The sequence below is a fragment of the Hyperoodon ampullatus genome, assembly GCF_949752795.1.
Source record: "Hyperoodon ampullatus genome assembly, chromosome: 7".
Lineage (NCBI taxonomy): Eukaryota > Metazoa > Chordata > Mammalia > Artiodactyla > Ziphiidae > Hyperoodon > Hyperoodon ampullatus.
In genome coordinates, this window is record NC_136920.1 from 13,304,839 (window position 1) to 13,318,809 (window position 13,971).

Consider the following 13,971-nt stretch of genomic DNA (forward strand, 5'->3'; position numbering starts at 1 on the left):
GGTCCTGGCAGTCACCAGACGCACTCCTTGAGCACTTGCTCAGTGCCGGGCCTCCCCTGCGGGCTCATTAATCCCCTGGGACGTCGGTGCAGGAGGGTGATTGCAGCACGTGCTGGATGAGTGTTTGCTGTATAAGTGAACGGGCAGGGAGGAACATCCGCGGTTTACCAACAAGGAAATCCAAGGCTGGGACAGGCTGTGATCTGGCACAGGGTGACCCAAGGAGAGGGTGCAAGGTGCAAGGTCAGGGCTGGAATTCGGGGCTTCCTGACTCTAAACCCAAGCGCTCACTCGCACGTGCATTGTGCTCAGGACTAGGAGACAGGGGCTGAGGATGTGTAAGGACTTCCTCGGTCTGGGAGGGTGGATCTGGCGACTGGGACATCGCTGAGTGTGGCTGGAGTGAGAGCAGGGCCCCGATGAGGTGGAGGCATCCCTGCACTTGAGCTGCCCCTGCCTGCCCGTCGCTGGGTCACATGGGTCCAGGCTGCTTTCTGTTCCACTCGGGGTTCTCAAGTATTCGAAGACAGTTTTCCTGTAGCTTCCCCGGAATTGTCTTTTATCCTGGCTGAACATCTGCTCCTCCAGCTGTCTCTCCCACAGCGGTCAGTCTCTGGGGAAGACACTGGTTCTCTACAGCCTTCAGACTGTGGTGTCCAGAGCTCCTGCAGGCACCCAGGATTGATTGTCCCACAGAGAGCCGAGTGGATTTGTCACCTCCCTGTTCCATGGTCCCTCTCAGTATGGCCAGGCACCCACCCTCTCTTCTCAACAGTGAGCTGCCAATTGAAACACTGTCTGGTTCCAGCTGCGGATCCCGGGATCCTGGACGTGAGCTGTTGGCTTTTCTAGACAAGTGCGGGATGTGTCACTTGGCCGTGCTACATTTTGCTTTGACCTCTCTGGAGACCCAGTGCTTCTCCTTCAGTCTTTGCTGCCCCCTCCTCCTGTGGGCGTGTGAACAGCTGCTCTGGACACCGTGAATCAGGCTTTCCTGAGAACCTGCAACAAGAGCGAGGTTATCGTGTCTGTTCTTATCACGGGTTCTTATCTTGGAGGTTCATCTTTTCTGCGCATTCCCAGCAGCTCGAAAGGAGTTTCAGATCCTCAAGAGGAGGGGGCAGAGACCTCAGCAGAGGGGCCAGGGGGAAGGGCGGGCAGGAGTGGCACCTGGGACCCCTGGGCGTTGCCAGCGTGCAGAGGAGCTGACTTGACTGGGAAGGGACCCCTTTGCAAAGCTCTCGTGAACCCGCAACTCTTATCTCCTGATCCCCTTACAGCATCTGCAGGTTTTGCTGAAACAGGAAGGGGTGGATGTGCTACTGCCGGTGCGACAAGACCTCCCTCTGCCTTCCCACAACCCCGGGCCCTCGCCAGCTTCCACAGTCTGGTCCCCTGCCCTGGGCAGGCCAAGGAAGGGAGCGCAGGGGTGGGCTGGGGAATAAACACCTGTGCCAGGTGGGAGGAAGATACCCCAAGAAGGGGGGCATGGCAACTCATGCCGCATCTCACCCTCACCCCAATGTGTCCAATAGCAATGCTTCTCAAACTTGGGTGGGCAGTGCTTTGTGACCGCCTGGAGGGGTGGGATAGGGAGGGTGGGAGGGAGGGAGATGCAAGAGGGAAGAGAGATGGGAACATATGTCTATGTACAACTGATTCACTTTGTTATAAAGCAGAAAATAACACACCATTGTAAAGCAATTATACTCCAATAAAGATGTAAAAAAAAAACAACAAAAAAAAAACTTGGGGGCTTCCCTGGTGGCGCAGTGGTTGAGAGTCCGCCTGCCGATGCGGGGGACACGGGTTCGTGCCCCGGTCCGGGAGGATCCCACATGCCACGGAGCGGCTGGGCCCGTGAGCCATGGCTGCTGAGCCTGCGCGTCCGGAGCCTGTGCTCCACAACGGGAGAGGCCACAACAGTGAGAGGCCCGCGTACCGCAAAAAAAAAAAAAAAAAAAAAAAAAAAACTTGGGTGGGCATCAGAATCACATAGAAGATGTGTTAAAAGCCAGACTTCTGGACCCAAACTCCAGACATGATGATTCAGTAGGTCTGGGGTGGGCCTGGGATTCCGCATTTCTACAAGCTCCCGGGTGATGCTGCTGTTGGTACGTGGACCACACTTACAGGAGCTGGAGGGAGGGAGAGATTTCCTGTTTCACCTTCGTGGACGGGGCTGGGGCTGAGCTCCCCATCATCCTACCATTTGCTCATTCACCAAATTTTTTTTTTTTTTTTTTTTTTGCAGTACGCGGGCCTCTCACTGTTGTGGCCTCTCCCGTTGCGGAGCACAGGCTCCGGACGCGCAGGTTCAGCGGCCATGGCTCACGGGCCCATCCGCTCCGCGGCATGTGGGATCTTCCCGGACCGGGGCATGAACCCGTGTCCCCTGCATCGGCAGGCGGACTCCCAACCACTGCGCCACCAGGGAAGCCCTCATTCACCAAATATTGATTGACTATTTACTCTGAGAGGCACTAGGAGTAGAGAGCAGGGAACAGAGCAGTTGTGGTCTCTGCCTCGATGGCACTAACGTCGTCTTGGGGCACTTGTGTTAAACACTTGAATCTCAGAACTACCCTTTGAAGAAAGCTGAGCAAGAATCATCATCCCTATTTCACAGGTGAGGAAATAGCATCACAGAGAGGTTACGTGTCTTGCTGAAAGTCACATTAATGTTAAGTGGCAGGGCCTGAACTCAGGACTTCTCAACTCAAAATCTGGCCACCATGCCCTGGCTGTGAAACATCTCAGTTTCATGGGGCTGGATTTCGATGGCAGAGATACAGACCCTGGACACGTGTCCGTGGGTGGCAGCTGGGGGCTTCATTCTTATGGATGGAAGGTGAGCTTGACAGACAGACAGACACACCTCCCCACACGCCCCCACACACAGGACTCAGTTCCTGAGACCAGGATAACTGCAGAGTTTCACGGTGACTCACTTCCCCTCCCTTCCTCGCTGTTCACTTACCCCTCTCCTCTCACTTCCTCTAACATCTGGTTCCTCTGCAGCTCTGGCCCCTCCTCGGTGCCATATCTGCTCCAAGGAGGGTGGTCTCCTCCATCCAATATGGCAGCCTCGTCGCCATGGCAACCCCTGGAGACCTTGCCTTGGTGACCAAGGCGCAAATTATGAGGCCCCTTTTCTGAAGCACAGACCAACTAGGCCCCTGATTTGAGGATGGGAATCTGCTGGCCCTTTGGCAAGGGAATCTCTGCTCTCTCTCCCCGCTCTGTACACTCTACCAGTGAACAAAAACCAGCCCTGTATCAGACTGAGCTCGTAAGTTGAGGTTTCCCTTTCGTCAATAGTCTTGCTTCTCCATTCCTCTCACACTGCGTCCAAAACCTCAGGCTCCGGGCTTCCCTGGTGGCGCAGTGGTTGGGAGTCCGCCTGCCGATGCAGGGGACGCGGGTTCGTGCCGCGGGGCGGCTGGACCCGTGAGCCATGGCCGCTGAGCCTGCGCGTCTGGAGCCTGTGCTCCGCGGCGGGAGAGGCCACAACAGTGAGAGGCCCGCGTACCGCAAAAAAAAAAAGAAAAGAAAACACCTCATGCTCCTGGAGCCCAGTGGATCAGCCAGGCTCATCCTTCTGGGCTTCACACCCTAAGGCTTGCTCTACCGAAGGATCGTTATAGAAACGAACAGATCATTTCCCCCTAAAGACCCCTTCATATGCTTACAGATTTAAAAGCATAGTGTTTATGGTAAATTTTAAGGACATAAAAATTATAGCAAATTTGATGAGAAGACATTTTATTGCTGTGGATTAGAAAAACACAAAAATATACCAATTCCACTGGCAGTTTAAATGATAGAGATTCTGTCCACAGTGGCTACCAAGCATGGAGGGCGTTTGCAGGTATTATCTCATTTAATCTCAGGCAACCTTATGAGGAAATTAATCCTACTGCCCTGGTTTTTAGAGGTGAAGGAAAGTGTTCAGGGACGGGCAGTTGGAGACAGGCAGAGAGAGAATTCAAATCCACGACTCTGCCTCCAAAGCAGGTATACCTTTCACCTACACCACTCTGCCTCTGTGTTTTAGGCACTTGACCTAAATAAAAAAGAAATCCTTTCTTTAGCCTAGGCCTAATTTTCGATTCTTTAAAAGTAAGTCCCGAGGCAGAAATTTCATGTTGTTAAGAAATTGTATGCCTTCCACACAGAGCAGGGCTTATCAATCAAAGTTATTGATTATAACTTTGCTTATTTGGTTATTCTGCTGCTCTTTTATTTTCTCTTCAAAATAACATATTACACAACACTCAGATATTATCACTCTCTGCTTGAGTTGTTTTAGTTCTCTGCCTGTGAGATGACTGTGGGTAGATCTAGATATTCCACATTTTTGTTCTTTGAAATCAGACACAGAAGGTGTGGGAGATTACCTTTTTAAAAGCTGGCTGTGGGACTTCCCTTGTAGTCCAGCAGTTAAGACTCCACGCTCCCAAGGCAGGCGGCCCGGGTTTGATCCCTTGTCAGGGAACTAGATCCCACATGCCACAACTAAAGGATTCTGCACGTGGCAACAAAGATCCCTCGAGCCACAACTAAGACCCGGTGCAGCCAAATAAATAAATAAATATTTTTAAAAAAAAGTTGGCTGCAATGGTATCTCCCATCCATGTGTTCTTCTTCCAGTGTCACCTTGACACCGTTTCCCTTGAGTAGTATTGCCTTGGCCAAAAGAGTATGGGAGAACTGTTGCTCTGTGACTTCTGAGCCTAGATCATAAGAATGCCATGTGGTTCTGCCTGGCTATTATGGAGTGCTCACTCTTGGAGCTTAATTGCCATGCAGTGAGGAAGTCCAAATCATCCCACATGGAGAGACCACACAGAGAGTCCAGTAAAGGTGTTCCAGCTGACAGCCCAACTGGTGACCCAGCTGACAACCCCCATCGTCTGACAGGCATGAGCAAAGCTACTTCCAGATGATTCTAGCTTCCACCTGTCAGGTCACTGCCAATTTTGAGTCTTCTTAGGAGAGGTCCCAGAAATCATGGAGCAGAGACAACCTCTCTCCACTATGCCATGTCCAAGTTCTGTGCCACAGAATCTGTGAACATAATGAAATGGTGGTTTTACACCACTAAGTTTTGGGGTGTTTCTTACACAGCAATAGTAACTGGAACCAGGAGATATTTTCTCATAATCAGGAGTCTATCTCAAGGGAGAAAATCTTGTGGCCTCTTTTTTTTTTTTTTTTTACATCTTTATTGGAGTATAACTGCTTAACAATGGTGTGTCAGTTTCTGCTCCACAACAAAATGAATCAGTTATACATATACATATGCCCCCATATCCCCTCCCTCTTGCGTCTCCCTCCCACCCTCCCTATCCCACCCCTCCAGGCGGTCAAAAAGCACCGAGCTGATCTCCCTGTGCTATGCGGCTGCTTCCCACTATCTATCTACCTTACGTTTGGTAGTGTATATATGTCCATGCCTCTCTTTCGCTTTGTCACAGCTTACCCTTCCCCCTCCCCATATCCTCAAGTCCATTCTCTAGTAGGTCTGTGTCTTTACTCCTGTCTTACCCCTATGTTCTTCATGACATTTTTTTTCTTAAATTCCATATATATCTGTCAGCATACAGTATTTGTCTTTCTCTTTCTGACTTACTTCACTCTGTATGACAGACTCTAAGTCCATCCACCTCATTACAAATAGCTCAATTTCATTTCTTTTTATGGCTGAGTAATATTCCATTGTATATATGTGCCACATCTTTTTTATCCATTCATCTGATGATGGACACTTAGGTTGTTTCCATCTCCGGGCTATTGTAAATAGGGCTGCTATGAACATTTTGGTGCATGACTCTTTTTGAATTATGGTTTTCTCAGGGTATGTGTTGTGGCCTCTTTTGCACCTTCTCCTGAGGCAGGTGTGATTGGCAAGGACGACACCCAGTTGTAGCCCCATGACTTTATTAGAGGCAGATTGATGGCAGAAGCAGATTCCTTGTTCTTTAGTCTCAGTATATTAACACATTTTACTTGTTTACTTGTTTACTTTTCTATTGTTTATTTCCCACTGACTAGAATGTCAGTTCCCCATGGACAGGATTTTTTTTTTCTGTTTTGTATGTTACTACATTCTTTCTTTCTTTCTTTCTTTCTTTATTTTTGGCTGCATTGGGTCTTCATTGCTGTGCGCGGGCTTTCCATAGTTGTGGTGAGCGGGGGCTATTCTTTGTTGCAGTGCGCAGGCGTTGCATTGCGGTGGCTTCTCTTGTTGTGGAGCACGGGCTCTAGGTGTGCGAGCTTCAGTAGTTGTGGCTCATGGACTTACTTGCTCCATGGCATGTGGGATCTTCCTGGACCAGGGCTCGAACCCATGTCCCCTGCACTGGCAGTCGGATTCTTAACCACTGCGCCACCAGAGAAGCCCTGTATGTTACTACATTCTTAGAGCCCAGACTAGTACTTGGTACTTAGCAGTTGCTCCATAAGTAATTTTTGAATGAATGAGTGAATGCAGATGAAACATCAGGTGAGCACACTTTTTGATAATGATTTCTCAAGAGAATTTAGTTAACATTACCAGGTTCTAGTTATTATCATAATAGAAAATTATTTTTTGGATAATGGCAAGCTCACATTGTAGTGGGAATTTCTTGTGAATCATAGTAGAGAATAGAGAAGAGGTGAGAATAATATGGAATAGTCAAAAGAGTTAGGAATTAATAATTCATAGTTAAGAGTCCCAACCTCCTCTTGAAATAAAGGAAAAAAATAATCATTAAATGTGTGATGAGCAGTTGGATTTCAGGTCTGCGCTAAGCAGTTTGTTCAAGGAATTTGTTCCTGGACACTCTCTAAAGTGGTTTAGGATCAATCATCCAACAAGAATCGATTCAGATGATCTTTGTTGCCTGGTGTGTGCTGAGTGTCAGGGGAACCACACATAAGTGTGAGGTGGGGATGCTGTCCTCAAGTTATGTTGAGTCCAGCTGGAGAGGTAAGACTGAAGTCTGTGAGACCGCCAGCCCAGCAAGGCAAGCTAGGCCCAGTGGTAAACCTGTAGGGTTTTACCTGCTGAGGCTTCTGAGGGTGAGGGAATGCCTAGGAGGACTTCCTGGAGGAGGCAGGTCCAGGGGGGGATTGAGAGACTGGCCAGGTGGGCAACTTCCCCAGCTGACTCAGAGGAACACTGAAACTTCAAAGGGGGTCATCAGAGATCAGCCTCCCGGTTAACTTGGGTTTCTATCTGTAAATCCTCACACAGCTGGTGGAAAGGAAATTAGTGTTCCTTTTACCCTAATACCGTTATGTAGATAATTAAGTAAGTATTTAAGTAGATAATACCCTTAAGTAGGAAGAAAAACTTCTCCTCCCTAGCACCAGCCCACCTCCATAGGGTCTTTTTTGTGATGGGCCAAACCCATCAGATTTTAGACTCCCCAGGCTTCCACACCACACGAACCAATTCCTTAAAATAAACTCAGTCTCTCTTTCTACACACACACACACACACACACACACACACACCACATTCTGTTGGACCTGTTTCTCTGAAGAACCCTAATACAGATGGGGACAAGGAATAGACACAGACAGCCCCAGTGGGGTGAGAGCTGAGTGCATGAGTAAGGATTTTGGTGGCTGCAGCGAGGGTGAAAAACTGGGGAGAGGGGAAAATGTCCCCAGAAAAACTCTGGGATGCTTTCTGTATGGCAGGCTGGGTGGAATCCTGGGTCACATCCTTAAGAAAACCTGCATTAAAGGCCTTCCCTATTCCTCCGTGCTCCTTGAGCCAGACTTTTGGGGTCCTGGCACTCACTTGGGTTATGTTTGTTGAGTGAATAAATGAATGAATGAATGCACCGCCAGCGTTGGAAGGACCGTTTGAGGCCACCTAGCTCAGCTCCCTCACATTTCAGAGGAGACTCAGGCATGTCAGTCTAGAGGGAAATGTTCTTCCAAGAAAATTCTAAAGTTTCCTTACCTGTGGGCACATGTATGACTTCATGTGTTTCCAATAGCTTGACTGTTTAGCCTTTTTTTGCTTTAAAGTCTTCTCTCTGTGCTATAACCTTTAGGGTAGCTTGAAGTCTCTCCCCGAGCCCCCCAAATTTGGAAAATCAGTAAAGATGATGGAGATGAATCTCCTGAGGGAGGACTTCCTGACACCCCTCCTCTACCCACCATCCGTTTACAACTCTTTCCTTCCTTAGGGGGGAAGATGAAACAGTTTTATAAGTGTATTTACCTTCAGATTGCTTATGACCTACACACTTGTCTTCATTGGACGTTTTTCTGAGAGTTGCCTGGGTGGGGATGGAATGGATCATAATTATCCCACTTGTGTTCATGAAAATATTTTTTTTATAGTTGCCTGTTTCCTTTGTTTTTTTTTTAAAGATGTTGAGGGTAGGAGTTTATTAATTAATTTATTTATTTTTGCTGTGTTGGGTCTTCATTTCTGTGCGAGGGCTTTCTCTAGTTGTGGCAAGCGGGGGCCACTCTTCATCGCGGTGTGCGGGCCTCTCACTATCGCGGCCTCTCTTGTTGCGGAGCACAGGCTCCACACGTGCAGGCTCAGTAGTTGTGGCTCACGGGCCTAGTTGCTCCGCGGCATGTGGGATCCTCCCAGACCAGGGCTCGAACCCATGTCCCCTGCATTAGCAGGCAGATTCTCAACCACTGTGCCACCAGGGAAGCCCCATGAAAATATTTTTATTTCATGGCTTTTTGCTTAGTAGCAGGGTCTTCAGGAACAAATTTGAGTCGTTAATTGAGGAATAAGTGGATACTCCTGCCCTCTTTTCTATCTACACATGTGGATGTGATATGCTCAGGGTCCCCAGACACGTACACACAGAAAAGATAATCACCTTTAGTCACTACATCCAGACAGATGTGACCCAAGCCAAACGTCAGTCTTTTATTGATAACAAAGCAGCAGTGTTGGGGCATGTTTTCAAGACACCAAGTGCAGACCCCTCTCCCCATGCTGTTATGTGTGTGTATCAGGGGGCGGGGTAGTGATCTATGGAACTGGATGTGACAAAGGCAGGGCTGATCCGAGAAGAACCGCAGACCTGCTCTGGGGGACTAGGAACCAATGACTGGAGGTGAGAAAGACACCTCTGCTCCGACTGCTGCATCCCATGGGGCCATGGACTCCAAGAGCTGCTGCCGCCAATGGAAGCCAAGTCAGCCTGAGCAGCCAGACGACAGCTCTATGGCTGGGGGCACAGGCAGGACGCCTATGGCCTCTTCTTCCTTCTGTGCCCATGAAGACAGCACTAATCAATCCTCACAACCCACCAGAGTTGGCATCAATATAAAAGCTCTTTGCTATCTGTTGTGGGTTGAATTGTGTTTCCCAAAAGATATGTTGAAGTCCTACCCCCGGTACCTGTGAATAGGACCCATTTGGAAATAAGGTCTTTGCAGATGTAATCAGGTGTGAGGTCACAGCGGATTAGGGTGGGTCCTTAATCCAATAGGACTAGTGTCCTCATCAGAAAGGAAGAGACACGGGAGGAACGCCATGTGGCCAGAGACAAAGGTGGAAGTGATGTGGCTACAAGCCAGGGAATGCTGAGGATTGCTAGCGAGCCCCTGGAGTACAGGAGAGGCAAGGAAGGACTCGCCCACAGAGCCTTCAGAGAGAGCGCAATCCTGCCAACACCTTGATTTGGGGTTTCTGGCCTCCAGAATTGCGAGACTATGAGCTTCTGTTGTTTTAAGCCCCCCCAGGTTGTGCTAATGTGTTCCAGCAGCCCTTGGAAATGAATACACCATCCCAGGTCCCTACATCCAAAATCATGACTCTGGCTTGTGTTGCTCAGGGAACAGGATTGATCTCCTCTGAAGCTCCTTCTGATCCAGGATGCCCCCAGCAAGGTTAACCTTGTATGTGTCTGCATTTACCCTATCCCACTGGGGCAACTTGGTGGCCGTGGTGAGGTCTGGGCTGGACTGAAGGTATGGAGGACTAGGATGTTTCTCAACCCCCATGGGAGCAGGAGGCTCCCACGGGGGGCAGGGGGGAGGGTAGTGAGGAGTTCAGGCCCAGGTAGGCAGGGTTGAGGGCAAAGGCCCTCCACTCACTCTTTCCACCATCCTGCACAAAGGCTCCCGCGAGGATCCACTGTCCTATGAGGTTTTCCAGGAGGCAGAGGCCATGGGTGAGAAACTCACCCCAGAAATCATGCAGTTTGCTGTGGTCATCAGGGCGGCTTCTCCTGCAATGAAGAACTACAGAGAGAGGCAGGATTTATGGTCTGAGAGCCCAGGGGTGGCTCTGCCTCCCTTGTGCTGTAAAGTTTACCATCTGGAGGGACTGACCCTGAGGGTGGGCATCTACGGCTCATCACGACATGGCCACGTAGCAGGGAGGAAAGGGGCTTACGGCAACAGAGAAGGGCATGAGGCCTCCCGCTGGGCTCTACAGAGCTTGGTGGGCCAGAATTCTAGAAGGTGGCCACTAAAGACTCCTAGGTACCTGGTCCTTCTCAAACTTTATGAGCATACAAGGAGCCTGGGGTGCTTGTTAAATGCTGACGGATTAGTCTGTCTGGGGTGGGGCTGAGATTCTGCATTTCTAACAAGCTCCCAGGTGATGCCCATGCATCATGGGTGCATGACCATGCTTTGAGGAGTGAGGGACCAGTCTCTTAGTTTGAAGATGGAGAAACAAGGGAAACAACCTGCCCAAATCATGGGGCTGGTAGGTGATAGATTTGGGTTTAGAAATCAATTTTTTGACTCTAAGTCTTGGCGGGGTTTGTTCCACTGCAGGGGGTATATTTCTTGACTTGCATCTCTCCCTGCTACCACATCCTGACCTTTCTTCTTCCTTGGGCTAACCCTATCGGGGCAGGGGCCCTTTTTCACCACCCTCTGCTCCCACCCCATGTGCAATGAGGCAGCTGCAGCCCCCAGCTGACCACCCAACAGCCCAGCTCCATCCCTTGGGTGAGCAAGGTGGAGAGAACCGAGCTCTTCCCCTGGAGCTCAGAATAGCTTCACCCCCACTGCACAGACATTTCAAACTCTCCCCCGAGGACCCAGGAAGGGAGCAGGGTCCCCAGGTCCCTGTACGCCTCCTCAGCTCCATGGAAAGCCTTCACTTGGCATGGTCCTCAGGGTACTCACAAGCACGCCGCCGGCCAGTGGGTACCAGTAAGTGGTGGGAAATTCCACAGAGTTCGGGACAGCAGCCAGGAGAGCTCCACAGCTGACATGCAGCAAGCCAACAATCACCTACAGGGCCTGTGGGGTGGGGATGGGGTGAGTTAAAACCCCAGTGGTCCCGGGAGGGGCTCTGTCTCCCAAGGATTTAAATGGCTGAGCAGATCTTTGTCCAGACATCCCTGCCAAAAGGGATATTAGACAAACTCCCCATCCACCTCCTCACTTGGCAGCGAAGGAAACAGGGGCCTGGGGAGAATGGATGCCTGGCCAAGCTCACCCAGCCAACGAGGGGTAGACCCAGGCCACTGCATCCCCAGTGGGGCACCATGGGTTTGCAGAACCCCAGAAACCTCGGCTTAGGACCATCTTGGGCATCTGGTCTAGTCCTCCTTCATGAGATATTATTCATTAGTAATGCTGGTTGCCCCCAAGGTGCCAGGCTCCAAGGGTGCCAAGCACTCCCTGAGCATCGAATTATTTAGCTCAAAATACCAGGAGGGGGCTTCCCTGGTGGCACAGTGGTTGAGAGTCCACCTGCCGATGCAGGGGACACGGGTTCGTGCCCCGGTCCGGGAGGATCCCACATGTCGCGGAGCGGCTGGGCCCGTGAGCCGTGGCCGCTGAGCCTGCGCGTCCGGAGCCTGTGCTCCGCAATGGGAGAGGCCACAACAGTGAGAGGCCCGCGTACCGCAAAAAAAAAGAAAAAAAAAATGGGGGTGAACTATCCATCCCAGGGGATCTTGTGGGAATAAATGGGCTGCTACATGCAGAGGGCCTGGCATAGTTCCTAGAATGGGGAGGGGGCTGCATACAGGTTAGCATCTCCTTTCCTGCCAGATGCAAACCAGCAGCAGGAATCAGGGCCCTCCTGAGGCTTGAAACTGTACTCACCTCTTGGGTTCCTGTAGACCTGTCTCAAATGGCCTCTCTTCCCAGACACCCACCTGCCCTCTGCAGCAGTGGCTGCGTCCCCTATAAAAGCCTGTGTTTCCTTTTATAAATGGGTGTCTGCCAGTCGTTTGCCAGCCTCATGTCTGTCCAGGGCCATGCCTGGCCCTTGACAGGTGATGGTCAGGCTGGCATCTCAACTCCTCTGCCAGCTGAAGGCATCAAGGGCCCCAGGTTCACTGTCTCCCCAAGCCCATTGCCAACACCACTCGAAGGTCATGTGTGCTTCACCTTAACTCCATGACAGTGGACACAGTAACCATCAGGAAGAGTTGGCAGGTGGTGCTTTTGTGGTGATAGAGGCCAAGGGTTAGAGCTGGCTGACAAGACCGGAACATCTCCCAAGTTCCATAGGGGTTGGCCCGAGGCAGTAGAAGGAGCACTGTTTGGAGAGGGAGGAGACCTGGCTTCTTCTACTAAAGGTAGTGATTTGCTGTGTGACTCTGGCAAGACCCTTCCCCGCTTGGGCCTCAATTTCCTCATCTGTAATATGGAGACGTTGGACCAGATCATGAGCCCCAAGGCTGCTTCCAATTCTAACATTTTTAATCTCATGGTTGGGATCAAGTATACATTTCTACTATAATAGTTATTGACACTGAATAAAAAGTACCCATTGTCCAACTATATGTAACTTCCATGTCTAATATTTCTGAGGTCCTGCCTGGACTCTGCCGATATTTCCATGGAATCCAAGTGCCATAAACTGAATTTTTCCCCCCAAATTCATATGTTGAATCCTAATCCCCAGTTTGATGGTATCAGGAGGTAGGACCTTTGGGAGTGCTTAGATCATGAAGGCTGAGCCCTCATGAATGGGATAGTGTCCTTATGAAAGAGACCCCAGAGAGCTTCCTTGCTCCTTCTGCTATATGAGGACACAGCGAGCAGACAGTCATAGACCAGGAGGAGGGCTCTTATTAGACACTGGATTTGCCGGTGCCTTGATCTTGAACTTCCCAGCATCCAGAACTCTGAGAAATAAATGTTTGCAGTTTAAGCCACTCAGTCTATGATATTTTTGTTATAGCAGCTTGATTTGACTGAGACACAAGTGTTCAGCAAGACTCAAGGTCTCACTCGAGTTAACCAGTGATTGTTCTGTGTAAGAGCTACACTGGGATTCCACTAAATATTGGAGATGTTTTTGACCAGCAATTTCACCTTTCTGCTGCTCAGCTTTCTTATCTGTGTAAAGGGAGTGACATCTTCATGCCTGGCCCACTGTGGGTGCTGAGTCAATTCCTGCTGTCTACCCTCTGCCCATCCCAGTTAGGGAGAGGGGTCCAAGCCAAACCCCAGCCATATGGCCATTCCTTCCTTCAGGGTCCTCCTCAGACACACACCAAGAGGAAGACAAAGTAAGCAAACGTCATTTTAATTCCAATAGATTTATCAAGTGCCAGGGATAAAAGCTGGGAAAACCCCCAATAGTCTTCCAGTCTAGCAGAAGACTGTCCTCGGATGACTGTAATTCAGGAAATGAGGAAGGTGGGTCTCTCTCCCATATTCATTCAGCCCAAGTAGGTGTGGAATTCTGAGGCTGAAGCTTCACTGGCAACCTCGGATGTCACAGCTGGGATCCTGAACTTGACTCTGATGTCAGAGCTTTTCACCTGGATCACTTAATCCACTCGCCCCCTCGTTGTACAGATGGAGACACTGAGGTCTGCCGGGGCTGGGGGGTAGGCAGGGAGACACATAGACGGTTTGGAGGGAAGAGCTGGTCAGAGTTTCTGCCTGACTCAACACCCCTGCTGCCCTCACCCCAAATCCAGGGATTCAGATGCACAAGTTCTCCCAGAGACCTCTGGGTAGGTTGGGTCAAGGGAAGATGGTGCCTTCCTGGGCTTTGAGGGA